This window comes from Myodes glareolus, chromosome X (assembly GCF_982192425.1).
Source record: "Myodes glareolus chromosome X, mMyoGla1.1, whole genome shotgun sequence".
Classification (NCBI taxonomy): Eukaryota; Metazoa; Chordata; class Mammalia; order Rodentia; family Cricetidae; genus Myodes; species Myodes glareolus.
The window spans coordinates 132691000-132715908 of record NC_142053.1 but is presented as its reverse complement, the minus strand read 5'-3'; the positions used below and the strand labels follow the sequence as shown (position 1 = coordinate 132715908).

At 43.5% G+C, this 24909-nt stretch overlaps 1 pseudogene across 1 annotated transcript; it reads right to left on the bottom strand.

The window, feature by feature from the left end:
* Positions 1-6050: 6050 nt before the first annotated feature.
* Positions 6051-14108, bottom strand: LOC148117501 (glyceraldehyde-3-phosphate dehydrogenase pseudogene; annotated as a pseudogene). The gene is made up of 2 exons (XR_015736942.1): positions 14041-14108; positions 6051-11764 (listed from the first exon to the last, which is right to left on the bottom strand). The product of XR_015736942.1 is annotated as a glyceraldehyde-3-phosphate dehydrogenase pseudogene (transcript).
* Positions 14109-24909: the final 10801 nt, after the last annotated feature.

Below are 24909 nucleotides of genomic sequence, written 5' to 3'. Positions count from 1 at the left end.
TTTGCTTATCACCATAGATCCTGCATCTGACGAAGGATGGCGATACAGTCGGAAACCCACATTGCAGCACGGGACTGAGCCCCCCGAGGTCCAAATGAGGAGCAGAAGGAGGAAGAACATGAAAAACGAAGTCAGTACTGCGAGGGATGCCATCACCCACTGATACAAGGGAACGGATCTGATGAGAGTTTACCAAGGCCAGTTGGACTGGGACTGAAAGAGGACGTGATCTAACCAGACTCTCCGAATTTGGCCGGATTCTCTGACTGTGGCTGACCCGAAGTCTTTCTGAAAAGCCATTGACTATGACACTGGGACCTGTTTCCTCTACATATAATGGATTTTGGGGATCCAGTCTGTTTGGACACTCACCTTCCTGGACCTGGAGGGAGGGGGTAGGAACTGGAACTTCCCACAGGGCAGGAAACCCTGACCGCCCTGGGGGACGAAGAGGGAGGAGGAGGGGGAGTAGGGGGAGTGGGAGGGTGTTGGGAGGGGGGGTGGAAATGGAAACTTTTATAATTTAATAAAATTTACTAAAAAAAAAAAAAAAAAAAAGATATGGGCACAGGAGGCCTCTTTCTAAGTAGGACCCCAGTAGCACAGACAATAAGAGAAACAATGAAAAAATGGGATCTACTGAAACTGAGAAGCTTCTGTAAAGCAAAGGACACTGTCAGTAAGACAAAAAGGCTGCCTTCTGACTGGGAGAAGATCTTCACCAACCCCTCATCAGACAAAGGTCTGATCTCCAAAATATACAAAGAACTCAAGAAACTAGACACTAAAACTCTAATTAACCCAATTAAAAAATGGGGTACTGAACTGAACAGAGAATTCACAACAGATGAACTTCGAATGGCCAGAAGACACTTAAGGTCATGCTCAACCTCCTTAGCGATCAGGGAAATGCAAATCAAAACCACTTTGAGATACCATCTTACACCTGTCAGCATAGCTAAAGTCAAAAACACCAACGATAGCCTATGCTGGAGAGGATGTGGGGTGAGGGGAACACTCATCCATTGCTGGTGGGAATGCAAACTCGTGCAGCCACTGTGGAAATCAGTGTGGCGGTTTCTCAGGAAACTGGGAGTCAACCTCCCTCAGGACCCAGCAATTCCACTCTTGGAAATATACCCTAGAGATTCCCTAACATACTACAAAAGCATTTGTTCTACTATGTTCATAGCAGCACTATTTGTAATAGCCAGAACCTGGAAACAGCCTAGGTGCCCCTCAATAGAAGAATGGTTAAAAAAGGTGTGGAACATATACACATTAGAGTTTTACTCAGCGGTAAAAAAAACAATGACATCTTGAGTTTTGCATGCAAATGGATGGAAATAGAAAACGCTTTACTGAGTGAGGTAAGCCAGACCCAAAAAGAGGAACACGGTATGTATTCACTCATAAGTGGATTCTAACCATAATTAAAGGTCTTTGAGCCTATTATTCGTGATCCTAGAGAAGCTAAATAAGAAGACGAACCTGATGAAGATTATTTAGCTATCCGCCAGGAGGTAGGAAATAGACAAGAGTCCCAGGTAACCTCAGGTGCATTGGGGGGGTGGGAGGGTTGTTGGAAGGGGAGAGGGTTAGAGAGAAGGGAGTAGGGGAGGAATGGGGAAAGCTCGGTGGACCGGGATGGGGGGGGGAGGGAGGAAGGATGAATATGGGATCAGGGAAGAATATATTTCAACTAAGGGAGTCATTTTAGGGTTTACAGGAGACTTGATTATATATGGGATCCCAGGTCCAAGGAGAGATCCTCAGATTGTTCTCTGGACAGAGGAGAGGGTGCCTGAACTGGCCTTGGCCCATAACCATACTGATGAATATTTTGCTTATCACCATAGATCCTTCATCTGGCGATGGATGGCGATACAGACAGAGACCCACATTGGAGCACCGAACTGAGCCCCCCAAGGTCCAAATGAGGAGCAGAAGGAGGAAGAAAATGAAAAAGGAAATAAGGACTGCGAGGGATGCTATCACCCACTGATACAAGGGGACGGATCTAATGAGAGTTTACCAAGGCCAGTTGGACTGGGACTGAATGAGGACGTGATCTAACCAGATTCTCGGAATTTGGCCGGATTCTCTGAATGTGGCTGGCCCGAAGTCTTTCTGAAAAGCCATTGACTATGACACTGAGTCTTGTTTCCTCTGCATATACTTTATTTTGGGGATCCATTCTGTTTGAATACTCACCTTCCTGGACCTGGAGGGAGGGGGGAGGAACTTGAACTTCCCACAGGGCAGGAAACCCTGACTGCCCTAAGGGACAAAGAGGGAGGAGGAGAGGGGGGGGAGTGGGAGGGTGTTGGGAAGAGGGGCGGAAATGGAAACTTTTATAATTTAATAAAATTACTTTCAAAAAAAATATCAGTCCAAATTACTACTCTCTCCCATCCTCCCATTCCTTCCACACACCCTCCTACCCCACCCCCCTAATCCTCAGAGAGGGTAGGGCACTTTTCTTTGTGAAAGGTCCAATGCCCTCCTACTACATCTCAGCTGAGCAAGGTATACATCCAAAGAGAATAAGATCCCAAAAAGCCAGTACATGTAGTAGAGACAAATCCCAGTGCCACTGTCAGTCAGTGGCCCCTCAGTCTGCTCCAACTGTCAACCACATTCAGAGGGACTAGTTTGGTTCTAAGCTTGTTCCTTCCCAATTCAGCTGGAGTTGGTGAGGTCCCATTAGCTCCGGTAAACTGTTTCAGCGGATGACCCCTTCATGGTCTTGACCTCTTTACTCATATTCTCATTTCTTCTACTCTTCAACTGGACCTTAGGAGCTCAGCCCAGTGCTCTGATGTGGGTCTGTGCCTCTGTTTCCATTTGTTGTTGGACAAAGGTTCTACAGTGATATTTAAGATGATCATTAGTCTGACTACAGGGCAGTGCCAGTTCAGACACTCTCTCCTCTATTGCTTATGGTCCTAGCTGGGGTAATCCTTGTGGATTCCTGAGAATTTTTCTAGAGCCAGGTTTCTTGCTAACCCTATAATGGCTCCCTCAATCAAGATATCTCTTTCCTTGCTCTCATAACTGTCCTTCTCCCAACTCGACTATCCTAGTCCCTCAAGTTCTCCTCAACCCTCCCCTTCTTCCTTCCTATTCCCCTTCTCCCATTCCTTCTACTTCCCACCCCCATGCTCTGAATTTTGTCAGGAGATCTTGTCTGCTTCCAATTTTGAGATGGATTTATATATGTTTTTTCTTTGGGTTCATCTTATTACTTAGCTTCTCTAGGATCATGAACTATAGGCTTAATGTCCTTTGTTTTGACTAGTATCCACTAATGAGTGAGGACATACCATATTCATTTGAATATCTTTTTCCATTCAGTAGGTTGCCTTTTTGTCTTATTGACTGTGTCCTTTGCTTTACAGAAACTTCTCAGTTTCAGGAGTTCCCATTTATTTATTGTTGCTCTTAAGTGTCTGTGCTACTGGGGTTATATTTAGGAAGTGGTTTCCTGTGCCCATGCATTGCAGGACAAAGAAGCCCCTGCAGCAGGAGCTGGAGGGGCCCTGTGCTCCTTTCCAGAGACCTTACTCCTCTGGGTGCAGGAGCAGGAACTGTTTTTGGGCCAAGGACTTCCCAGACAATCTCAGAGCTGTTTTTAAGGCTCCAAATACCTTTGTTTAGTGTCAGTCCACAATGGGGGCTCAGTGTCCCCCTTTTTGTTTGCTGGTATATAGAGGTCTTGCTATGTCAAGAGGCAGCAATATCCAGCTGTACCTAGGAACGCTCGACCCTATCTCTTAGTCTTTGGAGTTGGGATCTGAAGGACGGCAACAATCCTACCCTGAGACGGGCTCCTTTTGCCTCCCCTCAGCTGGCAGCCAGAATAGGTAGCCTCTGATGTACAAAGTTGGACTTTTTTAACTGACATTCTGTAAAATGTCTTACAGCAGTCCCTCGGTGGCCCTCTTATAATCTATTTTGGTTTTGGAGGCTAGGAGGAGGTCATTTACATATTGTAAGAGTATGGTCCCAGGAAAGTAGAAAAATTCAAGATCTCTTGAGTAAATTGGGAGCATGGGGGCCTTGGAGGAGGGTTGGAGTGGGGAGGAGAGAGGCAGGGAAAGGAGCAGAGAGAAATGTAGAGCTCAATAAAAATCAATTAAAAAAGAGTAAAAAAAAAGAAAGAGTATGGTCCCAGGAAACTTCTGACAGAAGGGCAGTAAGTCAGCACTTAGTGTCTCATAAAACAGGATTGGAGATTGTTTAAACCCTGGGACAACTTGGTCCTGGTATGTTGTTCACTGGAACCTCCATCTGGGTTGTCCATTTAAAAGAAAAGAGGGGTTGATTCATCTGTGCCAATGGGAGGCTGAAGAATGCATACTTCAGGTCCTAGACAGTACATACATGTTTCTCTGAAAGAATCAGACTCATGAGAATCAGAGGTTCCAGGTTTTCACAGGTGGGAGACATGTAGTCCAGGGTGAGTGGTGGGTGTCCAGGATGCCTATCTCTCCAAGGCAGAATTTGGAATCAATTTCCCCTTTTTGTATCTGGTATCACTGGGTATTGTTTAATATGGATGGGGTAGTTAACTGCTTAGTTGAACAATTACAGGAGCTTGGTGTTTGGCCAGTCCTGGGGCTTGATTTCTGCCCAAAACCCCAGGAATCTTCACTGTCAGTCTAAGAGATAGTCTAACTGTATCTTTGGATTAGAAGCAGAACTTTCAGCTAGGAGATATTCTTCTTACAGAGGTAAGACACTAAAATTTTTCTGGGTGTCTGCTAACTTTATCTCATTACCAGAGAAGGTGTTGGTGTCTTTCAGTTTATGCAAAAGGCCTTGCCCCAGTCATTTCTCTGTTGTTTTGAACCTTTTGAACTACCTATAGAATACCTATAGCTGGGGTTGACATGCACCTTTACGTTTTACTAACTTTTATAACTGTTTTCTAATATCTGGAGCCAACTGGGTGACAAAGGAAATACTTTTAGCAGCTGTCTTTAAATGTCCTAAAAAGGACCTAGGGAAGATTGTTTAAAGTCTCCTTGATGTGTCTTGGACAGAAGGAAAAACCCATTCTGTCCAGACTGCATTGTCCAGCAGCAACCCCCCGCCTTGCCTGGTCAGGAGGAAGGTTTCATGCTTTGTTTGAAGCATGGAAGTTTGGAGTTTTCCAGTTATAGAGCTCATAGGTTGATCATGAAAAAGGAAGGAGTGGAACTTCCTTTTTTCCCATTCCACAGGATTGTTCAAAGCAGGCAGGAGAGCAGAAGCAATGCACGCCTTCAAAAACTATTTCCCCTATCCCTGTATGTGTTCTGCTTAGATGTCAGGGGGTCCTGGACTTCTCCCCAACTTTGCACAGGGACCAGGACAACCTAGGACTGTGAGATGTCATCAAGTGACAAAACAAACAGGAGCTCTAGGAGTGGGACGGGTGGAGGGTAGATCCGCCACTGCAGACAACCTGACAGAGCCAAAAGGAATCAGATACTAAAAAGAAGGAATATGTCTTAAACTCAAATAGGGGTGGGGTTCTCACACCAGAGGAAGCTACTGGTCAATGCAGGAAAACAGGACTGACAGAAACACATAGAGAAATGCACACGGAGATGCACACAGAGAGAGATACATAGTAAAGACAACCTGGGGTGACTACCACACATTTATCTGAACAGACGGGGGAGGGGGGACCTCATGATGTCTCACGTGGATCCTGGACACTGGATCAGCAGCCGTGTCTGACCTCTCCTATGTCTCCAATCAGAAGTCACCCTAACCAGACTCACCTCTGGGGGTAACAGACCAGGTAACTTTCTAATTTGTTTCCTTTTGGGGTGGAGGTGTCAGACACCTCTGAAGCATTAGGCAGCTATTGATCAAAGGGAGCCCTGGGACCTGGAACATCTCAGGCTGTTCACCCCTAGGAGTCCCCTGATCATTGCACTCTTCCTCACTCCAAGGGGCTCTGAGATCCCAGTGTCTTAGGTCTGGTCTTCGGGATCTCGGTAGAACCTCCTGAAATGTTGTGGGGTATTCACCAGAGAAGACTGCTCAGACATGGGTTTAAGTCAATAGAAAATCTTTATTAGGGCGCCAACTATGCTGGGTGTTTGGAATCTCAGTGCTGTCCTGAGCCTTTCTCAGAGTGATCTTTAAAGCACAAAAACCCTATCCTGGGTTAACATACTTCTATTAACAAGAACAGTTAGCCAGAAGTGGAACTACAGAAGCCAAAAAGCAAGGTTAGTACATTTAGAGACCTTCCCAGAAATATGGACTTTGATGGATTAGGTCTTTGGTTTTCTTTTGGCACTAATTCTAGGATCCTTATGCTGAGGAGATATTTAAATGAGTTGCATGAGATTTACAATGCAGATTATGCTATCATTTCTGATGTTAGTAATATTTAGTAGCTTTGGTAACTTTTCCAAGATGTTGGCCTTATTAAAAAAGTGCTATATCAGTGAACATCCAGTCCTCACATTATTGTTTTCTTTCTTGTTTTTTTAATTCAGATTAATATTTATTTTATATCATTAGTATGTGTGTTTTGATCGCATATGCTTGTATTCCTAGTGTCTGGAGAGGTCAGACAAACTTCCAATATAGTACAACTTCAATTTTCATGTCTTTTTGGGGGGGGTCATCAAGCCTTCTAAAATTTAATTTAATTATGGCTACCTAAAGTTGTGTGAGTGGAGAGGTTATTTACAAGAAGAATGAGCACCTTACTAGTGGTTACACTTTGAAGTAAACGTCTCTAGCCCCCAGATAGAGGAATGTGGCCTCATAAGCCTCATCCCTCAGCAACTGTTAACTGCCTACAAATCTTCAGGGAGAGGAGGGACCTCCTAAGCTTCTAACCCTTCCTTGAAAGAATGGTCAGAGGTCAGTCGTGTGCAGGAAATCATAGTTGCTCAGAGTGCAGGATTGCAGTGATCATGCCAAGACTTGCAGACTGTGAACTATAGGGAAGTCCCCTTTCTCCATTTTATACATTTTTAAGCTCCCTCTTAAATGACATTTCTTGGCTCCAGGAGTATGTCATATATGTCCCATTTAAAGCTGAACATTCACCAGTAACCATTCTCAATGACTTGGCCAGTTCAGAGTCTCTGCAGTACCTGTTGTCTAATGCAAAAAGACAGCTTTCTAAGCAAGACTGAAAATAGCCCTAAATTATGAACATAAACATAAAAATTTAGAAGACAATTGGACTTCACATTACATTTTGGCAACAGACTTACTTTTATATACAAGTTTGTCCTTTTTTAATGTATACCTCTTTTAATATATTTAACTGAAAAGACTACAGAAAATCAAACCATTTCAAAAGAACTTTCACTACCAATTTGCTCTCATGATCAGTGAATATTTAGTATTCTTATTCTCAGTCCAAATGTTTGCTCCTTCCCTCCTATCCTCAGGATGTTTGGACTTTCTTCTCACAGTTGGTGTGAGACATAGTCATTGAATCTGAGGGATAGAGATCAGTGACACTTCTACACCTCCAACAGTGCACAGAACAGCTCCCCACCAGATAGTCTTCATTAGAAACAAGTGCACAGAGAGCCACACTGCTCATAATACATAAACTTGGCCAAATAGTCCAGTGTGAGCTGTTGTTACAGAGCAAGGATAATTTAAAATTCACCCTTCAACAAATCCTATGATAAGTAAATAAATCTATCCTGTAATAAATAAATAAAATCCTGTAATAAATAAACTTTTACTTTGTTTTTGGAAACACTCCAGGATACTCTTGGCCTTCAATCATCCTCATTGCAAAAGAGAATAATTTTGGCATGATCAAATATGTTTCTTCTTAACGTTATTAAGCCAATCAAGCTAAGTGAAATGGATGGCACAGAATCCAATCCTCCACTCTAAGAGATGTTTCTGGGAAAAAGCTAGTCTAGACATTTTAAGAATTAAAATGGGAAGGTGGAGAGCATTTCAAACAAGGCTCTGAAGGCAGGAAAGAGAGCTGAGTAAAGAGCCCAGTTGACCAGCATCCAGAGCTGAAACAATCCCTCTAGCATTGACCCTACCTTTTACTTTCCTGTAGCAACAATTTCTTCAGCATATGGAACCTTAATTTCTGGCTGATAGCACCACATTGACTGCTCAACTTTTGGAAGAACTGATATGTACCTGGGCGGGGATGGCACACACCTTTAATCCCAGAACTTGGGAGGCAGAGGTAGGTGGATGTCTGTGAGTTTGAGGCCAGCCTGGTCTACAAGAGCTAGTTCCAGGACATAGTTCAAAGCAACACATAGAAATCCTGTCTCCAAAAACCAATAAATAAATATGTTCAAAGGATAGGTGACTTTGTGCTGTGGGACAATGGTCTTGTACCCTGTAAAGATTTGTCACTTGTATTGGTTTAATAAAATGCTGATTGACAAGAAGCCAGGAAGTATAGGCAGGGTGACCAGAATAGGAGAATTCTGGGAAGAGGAAAGTCCAGTCTGCAGTTGTCACCCAGACCAAGAACAAGCAAGATGAGAATGCCTCACTGATAAAAGGTACCAAGCCACGTAGCTAACACAGACAAGAATTATAAGTTACTGGAAGATATAAGAGTTAGTAAGAAGCCTGAGCTACTAGGTCAACTAGTTTACAATTGATGTAAGTCTCTGAGTGTTTCTTTGAGAGTGAACAGCTGCAGGACTGGGTGGGACAGAAACCTCTGTCAACAACTTTGGACCCCATAAGAAATTCCCTATTCAGTCAGTTCATCAAGCACAGTATGGAATGCTGGAATCCATGTCAAATATCAATGTCCTTTCAGGTGCCTCCAGGTTGAACCAGCCAGATGTCAGTGAGTGTTCATCCAATCCTGAATAACATGATACACATTCATGTTCCTCCTACCAAGAAGTTCTACTTATTTCATTGGCCTTTGGATCAAATAAGTTATACTGGTTGTGTGATCAGTGCTTTCACCGGTGGCAAAAATATAAAATAGTGAAGTACATTTACTGTTTATTTGGCACTCAGTGTGTTCAAGTCACTTACTTGATATGTATCCTCACAGATACGTAATCAAATATAAACATGCATAAAACATTTGTGCCCCGGGTATCATTACTTGCTTCTAAAGACTTTTAGTTAATGCAACCAGATTTAGGCAATCTTTCCTAAAACATCACAAGGTTTTCCCAGGCAGCTTTTTATTAAGTTGCTGTACCTAGAATTGACATACCCAAAGACCAACAGTTGGACAAAAGGACCTGCTTGGGCACAGACACTACAGCAATTAAACACTTCCTGTAGCCCAGGACTAATAGTGTTGGGTATCCATCCTTTCTTCATGCTCTGAAGATGTATCTGCTGGTTGTGGGAGGGGTATGTTCCACTGCGTAAAACTCTATAGTCTCTTTCACAATGTATAGAAGATGGAAGACATGGTGCAGTCCTGGCTCCTGGCTATCACAACCGCTTGAAGCTATGTGTAATTCCCCAGTTTTGTTGGGAAACCCCTGTTTTGTTGATGTAATCCACCACCTCTTACAATCTTTCCCCTGAAACTTGGGGAAAACTAAGGATGCATATGTCACATTAAGGACTAAACATTCCGGTCTCTAATGCCCTCCGTGGTGAATAGCTGAGGATCTCTGTGTTAACTGCCATCTACTTCAAGTTCTTTGAAGGCTGAGAGATGCTCTGATCTATGGCTTTATCAATAAGTTATTAGAGTCATCTTAATACTATGCCTATTTAGCATAATAATAGTATTGGGTTGTCCCCTGGTGCCTATGACTTGTTGAGTTTCAGGTTCTTAGCCCTTTAACAGTACCAGGTATGTATTCAAAATCATGTAGTGGGCATTACAGCTTATCAGAGAGTGGTGGGTTGCTCTCATAATGTTCCTGCCACTATTGATCTAATACACATATCATGTCAGGTCACATGATATCGCTGTATTGCTGTAGGCTGAAGGGGTCATAGGTGAGTGAGACTGATGATTAATTTTCCCTGTGCTGGTATGCACAGCACCGTGAAAAGCACACTTTGAGGTGGCTCCCATTTTGATTTCTCCATGTTCTATGATACAGTTTCATTTTTTAAGGCTGAAATATATATATACAGGAGGATTTGGAGAGAAAAAAGGAAAGGGATAGTTGTAAAAATAAGCAACTTTCAAACTCTAGAAATGACAGAGACATCTCGTTGCCTGGACAATCACCCAAACTTTTTTTGTGCCATTGGGGCATCCATCTTCAGCCTTTAGGCCCATAGTATCCAGTAGACATTTCCATGAAGCAAGAATTTCAAAAGCAGTTCAGTCACTTTTTTTTTGAGGTGATGCAGTGAACTTTATTGATGGTATTCAAGAGAGTAGGGCTCCCTAAGCCCCTCCTGCTATCTGGGGGTCTGGGATGGAAACTATGAGGGAGAGCTCAGTGTCAAGGGTTGAGTTAGGACAGGGACTGCTCAGCAGCGGAGGGCTTCCAAGGTGGGCTTCTTACTCCTTGGAGGCCACGTAGGCCATGAGGTCCACCACTCTGTTGCTGTAGCCGAACTCATTGTCGTACCAGGAAATGAGCTTTACAAAGTTGTCATTGAGAGCAATGCCAGCCCCAGCCTCGAAGGTGGAAGAGTGGGAGTCACTGTTAAAGTCGCAGGAGACAACCTGGTCCTCAGTGTAGCCCAGGATGCCCTTCAGTGGGCCCTCGGATGCTTGCTTCACCACCTTCTTGATGTCGTCATACTTGGCAGCTTTCTCCAGGCGGCATGTCAGATCCACGACAGACACATTGGGGGTAGGAACACAGAAGGCCATGCCTGTGAGCTTCCCGTTCAGCTCTGGGATGACTTTTCCCACAGCCTTGGCAGCGCCAGTGAATGCAGGGATGATGTTCTGGGCAGCGCCATCGCTGTCTCGCCACAGCTTCCCAGAGGAGCCATTTACAGTCTTCTGGGTGGCCATGATGGCATGGACTGTGGTCATGAGTCCTTCCACGATGCCAAAGTTGTCATGGATGACCTTGGCCAAGGGGGCTAAGCAGTTGGTGGTGCAGGTCATACTTGTCATGATTCACACCCATCACAAACATGGGGGCATCCCCAGAAGGGGCGGAGAGGATGACCCTTTTGGCCCCACCCTTTAAGTGGGCCCCAGCCTTCTCCATGGTGGTGAAGACACCGGTTGACTCCACAGCATACTAAGCGCTGGCATCACCACATTTGGTGTTAGCGGGATCTCGCTCCTGGAAGATGGTGATGGTCTTCCTGTTGATGACAAGCTTCCCGTTCTCAGCCTTAACTGTGCCTTTGAACTTGCCGTGGGTGGAGTCATACTGGAACATGTAGACCATGTAGCTGAGGTTGATGAAGGGGTCATTGATGGCAACAACGTCCACTTTGCCAGAAGTGAAGGCAGCCCTGGTAACCAGGCATCCAATACGGCCAAATCCGTTCACTCCGACATTCACCATCGTGTCTCTGGAATGAGGCTGGCACTGCACAAAAAGAAGCAGCTGTCTCTAGAACAGGGAGGAGCAGAGAGCCAGTCGCTTTCTTTTGTATCCTGCAGAATGTCTCTTTCATGAATCAGGAACCCTGAAAGACCATCTCACCTTTAGGCAAGTTTAGCAGTCCTCTCTCTGTGGATTCTTCGTGTCCAGTTTATGCATCAGTCCAGGCAAGAGCAGTTTCTTGCCCAAATGGCTAACCAACTCCACAAGGAGCCTCTTCGATGCCCATCTTCCTCTTGAAGTAGATGGGTGCTGTCAGGAGCAGATGTGTCTCATTGTCATGAAAAACCCTAAGTTATTAAAACATTAAATGCCATATTCTCTAGTCTTTGAAAGATATGAAGAATGACTATCTAACTGAAATATATCTCTATATATCCAGAAAATCCAACTAACATGACTAAAAGCTAGACTATTATTATTATCTATTAACAACCTATATTTCTTAATTATATATTACATTTTTAAATGAACTACACAATCACAATACCTTAATTAAGATCAGAAATACATACACATATAACAAAATTGACCTTAAATTTATCAATAGAGTAAAATTTATATCAATGTAAATTATTCATATCTATATCATATCTCCCTTTAAATGTAAAAGAATATTTATAAACAATATCTGGAAATATGGACATAGTTATTTCTCTCCAAACTTCTTCCTGATGTATAGGGGCACTATTAATCAGGTCTTTTATGGTGTATTCTATGTGCCAGGTTCATCTCAGTCAGCAGTTGAGTGAAGTAATTTTTTGAGAGTGTTCACAGCAACCTTTCAGGAGGGTGTGGTCTATCATACCATATTGGGATAGAAGCAATCCACAGGGTCTCATCCTCTGTGAAAACAAAAGAAGAACCTCCTTTCCAAAGCATCATATCCCTTAGATCCAAATTCTGAAGTCAAGACAGCTTTACAATACACATGTTGGATTAACTTATCAGACCACGCAATGAAATGTCTCTCTGTATTTAGCTCCTTCGCAGTCAAAAAATTCAAAGAAAACACAATACACAGAATCCAAACTCTCTGTAAATTTTCCATTTTTACATGGCTTATTTTTCTTTATTTCTTTTAATCTATAACTATCTGTACTTTGTCTCTTTAAAGACTTCACCCTTTTTTAAGGCATTAACTTTATTCTCTATATTCTTTTTCTTCTCTCTCCCAAGCCTATGTATGTCTAACACTATGACCCATTTAGAGGTCTTTTATGTCTGAATCTGTCCTATTGCATTGCCTGTAACTTTTTTACTGTCCAGGAGCACTTCTTAAAATGCTAAGCACTTCTTAAAAACTTAAGTTATGCCATGTAGGGAAAATACGGTACCGTCTATTTCCTACCCAGTCTAAACCTTAACTGCGCTGTTATTCTGATAATTATGACAGTTCCTGCCTGTGATCAGCACAGTTCAGCGTGGAGCAGCCACTCCTGCCTCAGAGCCATTTGGTGCCCCTGAGCCGAACACAGTTCCAGGCACACAGCAGTCCACATTGCAATCAAGCAAGCCTTAGCACTTTACTCACAAAACCCCATCCAAATTCTTTGTCTGCCGCAAGAGACAGAGGTCGCAGTAGGAGCATAGCCCAGAAAGCTGGCGTTTTAAAACTGTGCGGCTTTTTTTCCCACCTCCAGGTAGGAGCCACACTCAACACTTTAACTCTGAGAATGAGCTTTTTATCTCAGTTACAGCCTAATCTGCCAGGCAGACCACTGCGCAGCCTAGAAACATCTCTCTGTATGGTGGCAGAAATCCGCCATGCTCTCCCTCCTGCCTAAGCCTAATCCCACAGTCTGCCCAGGCGGGGAGTGCAGGCATACTCTCAGAGAAGTTTCTTCCGGACCCCAAGTGGGAACAGAAACATTGAGTCCCATAAAAGCCATTGAAATGCTATATACAGGGAGTTCGCACTGAGGAAGCTGCGTTTTTTCTGATGCTTTGGCTGAATCAGGAAATCTCTCTACAGCACGCCCTAGCAAACAGCAAAAAGCTGTGTTAAACTCTGTTTTTTTTTTCTGTGTTTAAAATTAAGCTCTCTCAGGTTTTATGTGGAGTTCATTACCATGTTGGAGCGCCACTTGTTGTAATGAGAAGCAACGGGCTGCCTCCCATCACCCAGTTAGCGTTACCCAAAATAATTACACAGAAACTGTATTCATTTAAACACTGCCTGGCCCATTATATCTAACCTCTTCTTGGTTAACTCTCACATCTTGCTTTAACCCATATCTAATAATCTGTGAATCATCATGGGGTCATGGTTTACCAGGAAGATTATAACCCACGTCCATCTAGGGCCGGAGCTTCATGGAGTCTGCCTGACTCTGCTTTCTTTCTCCCAGCATTCTGTTCCTGGCTCCATGCACAGGGCACAGGCCGTGGCTGAGGGAGGACTCATGCCAAGCTGAGCTGGCAGCAGGCAGCCAAGCAGGGGGAAGGGGAAGTTCTAAAACCAAACATTTGGGTGCCAGATGAAGGCGAAAGTCACAAACAATCCCACACCAGTTTGGAATTATGGTTAATGGAATGGTTATTTATTTAAAGGGGAAAAACTTACAGATCACCGTCCCAGACAACAGCCCTCTGTGCAATCAGGGAAGGAGTTTAGGAGCCGGAAGTAGAGCCTGAAGCAAGAGAGCAAGCACAAGGCTGACGCTGTTTTTTTAAAGAGATAAAGACCACACCCCAGTGGACTGGTATCTCAGTGGCTATTGGCTGAAGGAGCAGAAGGAGCTCCTGCAGCAATAGGATGGCCAGAGGGCTACGTAGATAATATGGCAGTTATCAGTTGACTATAGGACAAGGCTTTGCAAGGAATCTGGAAGTCCACGGGACAATCTTCAGTGCTTTAGTCCACATTCAACTTTGCACAAGTTACTTAAGCTCTCCAAACCTGTTTCCCCACTGTAAGCAGGGCTTACTCCAGATCTTCACATCTCCGTGGGTGTTCCCAGGTTCCTACTCTGTTCAGATTCTGTCCTCCTCATTGTCAGAAGTAAAGGTAGGCACGCACTGGTTTTTGTTCCCCAGTGACAACCAGGTCATGTTCACTACTTACATGGGAAAGAGATTTTTCCTGTATCCCAACATAAGAGTGTTCTCTTCTAACTTCCAGTAATGCCACAAAGGTAATAAACCCTAAGAAATTGATGAGAACAATGTGTCTAAAATCTCCTAAAAAGCATTTTCTCTGATGGTTCATGACCTGTACAGTTCTTCCTTTAGTATGCCTCTGTTGTGCAATCTACAGACGATTTTTTGGTCCAGAGAGAAAGAAGAATCAAATCTTAGACTCTTTCCTATTTCCATAGAGAATAAAGTGGTGCTCTGCACTTGTCTCTACTTTGCTGCTCAGCTAACTTTCTTCTTCCCATCAATACATGCACACACACACACACACACACACACACACTGCCTAGCTCTATCCCCCCTACCTGGCTGCCACCTTTCATCCTGTTATCTCCTCACCCTACTCCCCACATTCTGAGGGTCCCCCTCTTAGGAAATAATCTCACATCCTGTGTACACATGTGTGAATCAGATCCTATTAAATTCAGTTATGTCCAGACACACACACACACACACACACACACACACACACACACACACATACACATATGCTATGGCCTCTTCAACATTCCTGACATCAAAATGAATTCTAAATTCCTTGATTCCTATGGGTGATAAGTCCAGGAGACCTGCAACATGCGTCACATCTACAAGGATCTCCAGCTCCCGTGAATACAAGGGGGAGAAAGCCAAGTTTCTACCTTCCAAGGCTGGGTGACCTACGAGTGCAAATCCAGTCTGCTCCACTAGTGACTCCAGTTGAGTATGTTCTCTCAAGACTATTGGTAATGTTTCTTTATTCAATAATAGAGATCAAAAGCAAGACTTTAAACACAAAAGGGGGTCCTCTAATGTTGTTGGACATATCATCTAAACAAGGTTGGCTTTAATTTATTTCAACATACAATGGTATGATCCAAAAGAGTCCTCTCCCTCTTCTTACTTGCCCAGAGCTGACTGCTTCATGTCTACACCTTGTACGTGTATACTGGAAGAGGACTGCCCCAACCCTAGTCTTCATCCAAAAGCCAGTCCTCAAGCCGTGGTTGGGAAATACCTGATGATCTGCGTCATGCCTGGACCCAGAGGAAGTCCCCACTACTGGTTCCGACACTTTTTTCTGAATGCTTTTATTCCTCTCAGCCACATGGCCCCTTCACTCACGTCCCTTCAGATTCCAACACATGACAAGGTGATGGCTTTCTCTATGGCTCCACAAATGCCAAAGGACCTCTTTCACTTCCTGAACCAGAACATCGTTTTGACAACAACGGTCAAGGAGGAGTCCACCTGCCGCCAAATCTAGCTAAAAGTACGATGTCTACTCACATACAAGCTGAAAACTTCCTCAATCTCAACAGCTCCGCACTGGCAGGGACATTTGTCACCTTTGCTCCTTGCTAACACAACCCTACCACTCCGGAACCTAGGACCTTGACAGAACACAATTCATGTACACTTTCTTTTGCTTTGTTAATACACATCAGCTTTCATGAATCAAGTTAGTTTCTAAAATTTCGCCAAAAATGGTATTCTCACAAACAAATCTCTGTGCTTAAAATAAAAGAAAGTATTTTAATTGGGGTTTCTATTGCTGTGTTTTAAAAAAAAAATCAAAACACTACCAAAAACAGCTTGGAGAGGAAAGGGTTTGTTTCATCTTAAAGCTTGTAGTCTGCAATTCATAAAAGTCAGGGCAGAAACTTAAGGTAGGAACCTGAGGCAGGAACTGATGAAGAGGTCGTTGAGGAGTGCAGCTTATCAGCCTGCTCTTCATCACATGCTCAGGGGGATTTCTTACAGCATTCAGGACCAACGCACAAGGGTAGCACTGTCCCTAGTATGTTGGACTCTCCTACGTCAGTCATCAATTAATAGAAAGATCTACAGACTTGCCTAAAGGTCAATCCTAAACAGAGAGGTTTTTTTCAACTAACATTACTTTATCCAAAACGACCCTAGATTGTGTCAAGTTGATATACAAGAAGCAATAACCGGGGGACTTTTATAACTTTTGCAAACACTTTGTACGTGTCAGTAGCTGATGCAGGGTCAGGGAAGAACGGGAGTTTCTCCTGCGCAGCAAGTGCTAACTAGAAAACACAGCAAGAGGGGCTGACCCAGATGCCTTTCTAGTGGAGGAAGAGTGCCCATACCTGCAAAAAGTGGGTCTCTCTCTCTCGTATGTGTGTGTGTGTGTCTGTGTGTCTCTGTGTGTGTCTGTGTGTGTGTGTGTGTGCATGGAAGTGCATATGAAATTATCTGAAATTACAAAATAGCCATGTCTACATTTGGACAAGAGAAGGGTAATGAACGTCAATACAGAAAATGAGTCATAGGATATGAGTTCTAAGATAGGCTCAAGAAAACAGATAACAACATGCTTTACAGGTAAGCCTTGTTCACTGAAAAATGGATGACTAACATCGTTGTCACACGGTAAGGAAAAGAATCCGAGAGGCTCCTTACCACAGAGAAAGCATAATGCTGGCAGAGTTCAAGGCAGAAGGGCAATTGCACAGTCTGGCCCACACAAATGATTGTTCAGGGAGTGCATGACGCAGAGTCAGACCAGTAGGAACAGAATGTTTTAAAGCAAGCCTGAAAAGAAATGTCAATAGGGCACTCGCCACTCGGTAGAGTGTTCTGCAAACGGTGAGAGCAACGCCTACGATGTAAACACAGAACAATTCTGATGTATTTGCAATGAGAACAAACAGCACTAACACATTTTTTTTTTCACATTGTCAGAGCCAGGTTTGGAGAGCTGCAGAGATGACTCAGCAGTGCAAAGTGCTTTCTGCCTTTCCAGAGGACCTGAGTGGGAACCCATCATTTCCAGCAGACAGCTCCCAACCAGCTGAAACCCCATCATCTCTGAGGACTCCAGGGCCATCTTATGGACTCTGTATGTGCTCACCTGACCCCACATGCAATTACACATGGCTTAAACATGTGCAGAACAACACACACATATCAGTAAGAGAAAATTAAATGAGTCCAAAGAGAACAGAGAAGCAGGTTTGAGAGTGTGCTTGGCACACAGGAAGAACAATAACCCTTAATGCCTTACTGTGGGAATTATTCATTTCTTTATTGTAACGTTGATATTCAAGATTCCAGGGCTTTACTTATGATCCGGAATGACCGCTACATTCTTCTCATCATCAACCTCCTTTCTGTCTGAGGCTGAAGAAACAAGAGAAAGACAAGAAATGCTAATGAATTCCCACTGCTACTCACACAGTCTTCAGCTCTTGCTCCTGCCCTACCAAGGCTTCACATTCTCCTTCTGCCCCATAGCAGAGCCAGAATCCTGAGAAAACCCTCTGCTCAGACCACAGAGGCAGCTTTGCCAGGTCTCTATTCTTTCACATTCTCCTTCTGCTTCATAGCACAGCCAGCATCCTAACACAACCGTCTGCTCAGACCACAGAGGCAGCCTCACCGGGCCTCTGTGCTGCCTACACATTGAGAGCTGACCTTGGCTTTGGGAGCCCAGATCATCCTGGCTAAGGACAATTCCTATTATCCACAATATAATCCTATTATTCAGAGAAAGCTTCAATGTTGCACTTCAAAGAATTAGAGTAATCAATGATTTGGGGGGAACCAATCACCACAATATAGAAGAAAAGTATATTTTTAAGGGTCAGGGAGAGATGTTGAGGGTTCATGTACAGCTGTAGTCACTTTCTTCATGGTTTCTGTCCTCTGAAAATGTTAGGAGAGCTCTCTGTTTTGCAACTTGTGGTTTGTGGTGCTCTCACGTCTCCACTTGGGTCCTGATGTGGAGAAAGGTTGCCAAATGAGGAGTGGTTCAGGAAAGAAGTGTTCACCCCCATTTCATCAGACAAGCAGAGCGCTGGTTCCAGGCTCATGGCCACAGGCCTTCTCTGTGCTCTGTCTGATAGCTCTCGCTCAGAGAGGATAACAGATTTAGAATAGCAGCTATACTGTTCAAAGGTCAGTCCAGCTATGAGCTTCTGCCCCACCGCTACTGCTATGTATGGATTTGTCATCTCTTCCCTCACTAGAACATACTCCCATCTGTATTTCATTTAGCGAGATTTTGTGAAGGCAATGCTGTATAAATGACACCGAGTAAACATGACGTATTCCAGGTTACCCTGGTTTCCATCAGAAGTGCAGGCACCCCCTGCGCCCTTCCTGAGCCATGTGGACCTGTCACTCTCTTTGGGTCATCTCCTTCCCATGCTGCTTCCTTCCACATCCTTTAAATATTAAGGATACATATCAGGTGTGTTTCTACAGTGCTCTAGAAATTACAAAGCATCTTCTCATGCATTTTCTGTTTCTAAAGTTTTTTCAGCATATATTGCTTATATTTGTTGAGTTTCATTGTGGCATTTTCACATTGAATATAAAGTATTTTATGTCATTCACTCCACATTATTCTGTCTTCACTGCGTCCCACTCATAATGATGTGCTTTTACATATCACTCATTTCTACTTTCTGCTTTCACGTTGGTTTCTTTAAGGGGAACCAATGTTTTGATCAGGGTTTTTTTTTCATTCAAAAATTTACACTTCCTCCCCTCCTCCCAATACCCTCCCACTCTCCCAGTCACCCTCCTCCCTCCCCCTCCCTCATTAAAAGAGGGAAGGGAATCCTGCCCTGTGGGTAGTCCAAGGCTCTCCCAACTACATCCAGTCCTAGGGAGCTCTGCATCCATACAGACTAGGGTCCCAAAAAGCCAGAACATGCTGTAAAATCAAGTCCCAGTGCCTTTATCAATGGCTTCTCAGTCAGCCCCCATTGTCAGCCATGTTCAGAGTCTGGTTTGATCACATGCTCATTCAGTCCTGGTCCATCTGGATTTGGTGAGCTTCCATTAGAACAAGCCCACTGCCTCAGTTGGTGGACCAACCCCTCGTGGTCCTGACTTCCTTGCTTGTCTTTTCCCTTCTTCTGCCCTTCAACTGGACCTTGGGAGCTCAGTCCGTTGCTCTGATGAGGGTCTCTGTCTCTAACTCCAGCCATCACCGGTCAAAGATTCTATGGTGATAATCGAGATAATCATAAGTGTGATAGTGGGGCAAGGCCAGTTCAGGCACCCTCTCCTCTGCTGCCCAAGGACCTAGTTGGGGACATCCCCATGGACACCTGGGATCCCCTCTAGAGCCAAGTTTTTTGCCAACCCTAAAATGGTTCCCTTAATGTAGATACCTTCTTCTCTGCTCTTGGGGGAGTTTCTTAGGAGAGCCTAGGTGAAGGGTTATTTATATTGCTGTGCAAGTGACCAGTGGCTACAACACTAGAGAAAATCTTCCCCGCTCCTTGGGCAAATGGTCCTTAGAGGGGTATGAGACAATTTTTGCCCCTTACCAAGGAACTATTAACTGCTATACACTCCTTGGAAACAATAGAGCCTGGTGAGCCCCTCCCTTCCAGACAAAGTGTGGAATGATTCATTATCTGTAGGTCTTGTTTGTGCATCTTTAATGTGCATCCTCACATCTGAGGTATGATATTTCATTTCTACTAAATAAAGAGGACCCCAGACGTTTAGAATAATAAGGGGTGCAGTAAATGAGTCCTGAACTGAAGCTTCTGACTTTATCCTTGTTCCAGTGTGAGATTCACAAAAGCTGAAAGTATGTTCACATAACTAGGGGTGTGAATCAAAGAAGATTTGGGAAAGAAAAGCAATAAAGGAATCCACAGGGTCTGTGAAGGGCAGAGATCCTATGAAATATAAATCTTTGCACATCAGCCTGTGTGGAGAGTAAATAAAAGAACAAACAGAGGGGAGAAAACACTGCTAGACCAGGACGGTGTGCAGAAATGATGTCAGGGAATAAGAAGGCATGACTGTGCAACACAGATGTAGGTGTCAAAGAGCGTGGTGCCAGGTGCAGCATCACACCTGATCCCACTGAGAACACTGCATGAAGTATTAGAAAAGGTGTCACTTTACCATTTCTGTTCAGATCCAGAGGTTTCATAAGCTACTAGTGTCGAGCTAACTGTCACTCTTCTTGCTCATTCGTAGCACAGGGAAACCGTGCACAATTTGCAGGAACGAAGATGCATTGAGCTTAGAAGCACTCTATTCCTGTTGTGTCTTCTTCAGTTTTTTATGATTCTGCCTTCTACCCTGAAATATTTCTATTTTAAACAAAATACTTTCCTTTTTATTCAATGAAGCATTTTGTTTTACCAAACGTATTGTTTTGAATGAACTTTCTAGAGTTAGCACCCAAAGGCTGGCATTCACTATGACACATTCATAGTGCACATCATTATACTTTCCCACATTGCTCCTGCCATTATCCTTTGCTGTGGCCTCCTCCCCTTTGGGTACTCCCTAAAATATAGATGATTCCTTGTGTGAAAGACAATCTGAGATATTTATCTCACCTGTCATCTCATTTCAGTCACTGCTTCAGTCAACCCCCAACAATTTTAATCTTTATCAATGAAATTTTAATGGGTTATGTAAAAAATTAATCAACACTAGAAATTGCATGGCTTTCTGGGTGCATATTGAAACTTCTATCCATCTTCAAGAGTTGTGTAATTTGATTTTTTCTGTTGAGAGAGAGAGCAAGGGAGGGAGAGCAAAAGAGCAAGGCAGGGACAAGATCTATGATAGTAAGTGAACAGGGAAACGCTGGGCTAAAGGATTCTCCTAAGCCAGGCTATTAGATAACTTACACTACAGTGTTGTGCCGCAGAGTCTGACTCCATGTGTATGTAGTGTGTGTGTGTGTGTGTGTGTGTGTGTGTGTGTGTGTGTGTGTATACTCCTGTTCTGAGGGAAAAGCGTTGAGATGATGGCTGCAAATTCAATGGGAGGTTGGGCTTCCTCAGTTCTCTGTCTCCACTATAAGGAAGAGAAGTAGATCTATTAAATGAAATGGATTTCAATACTGCTACTTAGCTGTTTGCAAAAGAATTGTAGCATAGAGTTAAGATCTCTGATTCTGCCAAGCCAGACTCATGCCAAATGATTGTGGAGTGTTTCAAGATCCATCAGTCTGATGGCTCTCAAAACTTTGGGAACATTTTTGATAATACACTTTGGGGGTCCATGGGAACTTAAAGATTGGAGCTTTTCACAAAGAATGTGCCAAAATTAGTCCCTCAGACTGAGGGTAATTGGTGTTAACCCAGACTGAGGAAATCTCAGGACATTTGGTTGATACTGAAATTTATTAAGCTAAGAAGAGTAGTGTTTTAATGTGTGAAAACAATCCCACACCAGTTAGAATTTAAAGGGGTATTTATTTTGGCAGGTAAAACTAAAAAAACACCAACCTTCAGGAAAGGAGCCTAGTCGCTGGAGCAGGAGCTAGAACCAAGCGCCAGAACCAAGAGAGCAAGGCGAGGCTTGCCACTCTTTTTTAAAGAGAAATATACCACGCCCCAGTGGGCTAGTATTTCAGCGGCTATTGACTGAAGGAGTGGAAGGCGTTCCCACAGCACCATGGGCTAGTACTTTAGCGACTATTGGCTAAAGGAGCTGAAGGTACTCCAGCAACAGAGTTTCCCTCAGAAATAGGCAAACCTGGAAGTCTTTTAGCCATCAGATGGTTATAGTTTTTGGGTTCCATGGCTGAATGCCAAGAAAAAAATTTTTACTTAGAGTTCAATATTAAGATTTTAGAATAACTGAAGCCACAAGAAAGGCAAAAGGCACTTGGCTGGTCTATCCAGGTATAAACAGAGGCAGTGCTTTTGTTTCCAGGCTGCCCAGTCCCAAAATAATCACACAGAAGCTTAATATTAATTACAAACTGTTTGACCTATTAGCTAAGGCTTATTACTAGCTACTTCTTTTTTTTAAGTAATTTTATTAAATTATAAAAGATTCCATTTACGCCCCTCTTCCCAACACCCTCCCACTCCCCCCCTCCCTCTCCTCCTCCCTCTTTGTCCCTAAGGGCAGTCAGGGTTTCAAGCCCTGTGGGAAGTTCAAGTTCGTACCCCCTCCCTCCAGGTCCAGGAAGGTGAGTATCCAAACAGACTGGATCCCAAAAATCCAGTATATGCAGAGGAAACTAGTCCCAGTGTCATTGTCAATGGCGTCTCAGAAAGACTCCGGGCCAGCCACATTCAGAGAATCCGGCCACATTCAGAGAATCTGGTTGGATCACGTGCTCGTTCAGTCGCAGTCCAACTGCCCTTGGTAAACTCTCATTAGATCCGTCCCCTTGTATCAGTGGGTGATAGCATCCCTCGCAGTCCTTCGTCATTTTCTTCCTCTTCTGCTCCTGATTTGGACCTTGGGGGGCTCAGTCCGGTGCTCCAATGTGGGACTCCGTCTGTATCGCCATCTATCGCCAGATGAAGGATCTATGGTGAAAAGCAAAATATTCATCAGTATGGTTATGGGCCAAGGCCGGTTCAGGCACCCTCTCCTCTGTCCAGAGAACAATCTGGGGATCTCTCCTTGGACCTGGGATCCCATATATAATCAAGTTTCCTATAAACCCTAAAATGACTCCCTTAGTTGAAATATATTCTTCCCTGATCCCATATTCATCCTTCCTCCCTTCCCCCCATCCCGGTCTACCGAGCTTTCTCCATTCCTCCCCTACTCCCTTCTCTCTAACCCTCTCCCCTTCCAACAATCCTCCCACCCACCCCCATGCACCCAAGGTTACCTGGGACTCTTGTCTATTTCCTACCTCCTGGCGGATAGCTAAATAATCTTCATCAGGTTCGTCTTCTTATTTAGCTTCTCTAGGATCACGAATAATAGGCTCAAAGACCTTTAAAATTATGGTTAGAATCCACTTATGAGTGAATACATACCGTGTTCCTCTTTTTGGGTCTGGCTTACCTCACTCAGTAAAGCGTTTTCTATGTCCATCCATTTGCATGCAAAATTCAAGATGTCATTATTTTTTACCGCTGAGTAAAACTCTAATGTGTATATGTTCCACACCTTTTTTAACCATTCTTCTATTGAGGGGCACCTAGGCTGTTTCCAGGTTCTGGCTATTACAAATAGTGCTGCTATGAACATAGTTGAACAAATGCTTTTGTAGTATACTAGGGAATCTCTAGGGTATATTCCCAAGAGTGGAATTGCTGGGTCCTGAGGGAGGTTGACTCCCAGTTTCCTGAGAAACCGCCACACTGATTTCCACAGTGGCTGCACAAGTTTGCATTCCCACCAGCAATGGACGAGTGTTCCCCTCACCCCACATCCTCTCCAGCATAGGCTATCATTGGTGTTTTTGACTTTAGCTATTCTGACAGGTGTAAGATGGTATCTCAAAGTGGTTTTGATTTGCATTTCCCTGATCGCTAAGGAGGTTGAGCATGACCTTAAGTGTCTTCTGGCCATTCGAAGTTCATCTGTTGTGAATTCTCTGTTCAGTTCAGTACCCCATTTTTTAATTGGGTTAATTAGAGTTTTAGTGTCTAGTTTCTTGAGTTCTTTGTATATTTTGGAGATCAGACCTTTGTCTGATGAGGGGTTGGTAAAGATCTTCTCCCAGTCAGAAGGCAGCCTTTTTGTCTTACTGACAGTGTCCTTTGCTTTACAGAAGCTTCTCAGTTTCAGTAGATCCCATTTATTCAATGTTTCTCTTATTGTCTGTGCAGCTGGGGTCCTGCTTAGGAAGAGGCCTCCTGTGCCTATATCTTGTAGACTACTTCCCACTTTCTCTTCTATCAGGTTCAAAGTGGACGAATTAATGTACTAGCTACTTCTTACAACTTAAATTAACCCATTTATATTTATCTGTGTATTGTCACATGACTCGTGACTTTACCTGTGGTCTAGTACATCTTCCTGCTCTATAGCACGCTGGTTTCTGCCCAGACTCAGTCCTTTTCTTCTCTTGTATTTTCAGTTTAGATTTTCTGCTTGGTTCCATCCTGCCTTGCTATAGGCCAAATCAGCTATTTTTAATCAATGGGAATAAAACATATTCACCTAATACAAAAGCGTTATACCACAGCATTTCCCCCTCATCTAAAACAACTTCAGGGCGGCTGAGATGATTCAGTCTCACAGACTACTCCAGTCAAGACTTAACAATTATCTTAAATCCTCTCTAGGTCCCTAAAAGATTGATGGCCAACCATCAGCAGGAAGTAGTCTAGAAACCTATGCCCAAATTCCCAATTTATTGTTTACAAATGTTTGTTTTCATTTCAACAGGGTTGGTTACAAATTGTTATTGATCATAGTCAATCCCTTTCTAAAAGAAGAAAGGGTGATATGATATGAAAATGGGGGAAAGGGTAGATTATAAATATACCTTAATCTAAAAAGCAATTGTTAATCTCAAAATATTTTACATTGGCATGGATTTTAGTTTATGGAATAAATTCAAGGTTAATTTAGTTATACTAAATGTAAATTTCTAATC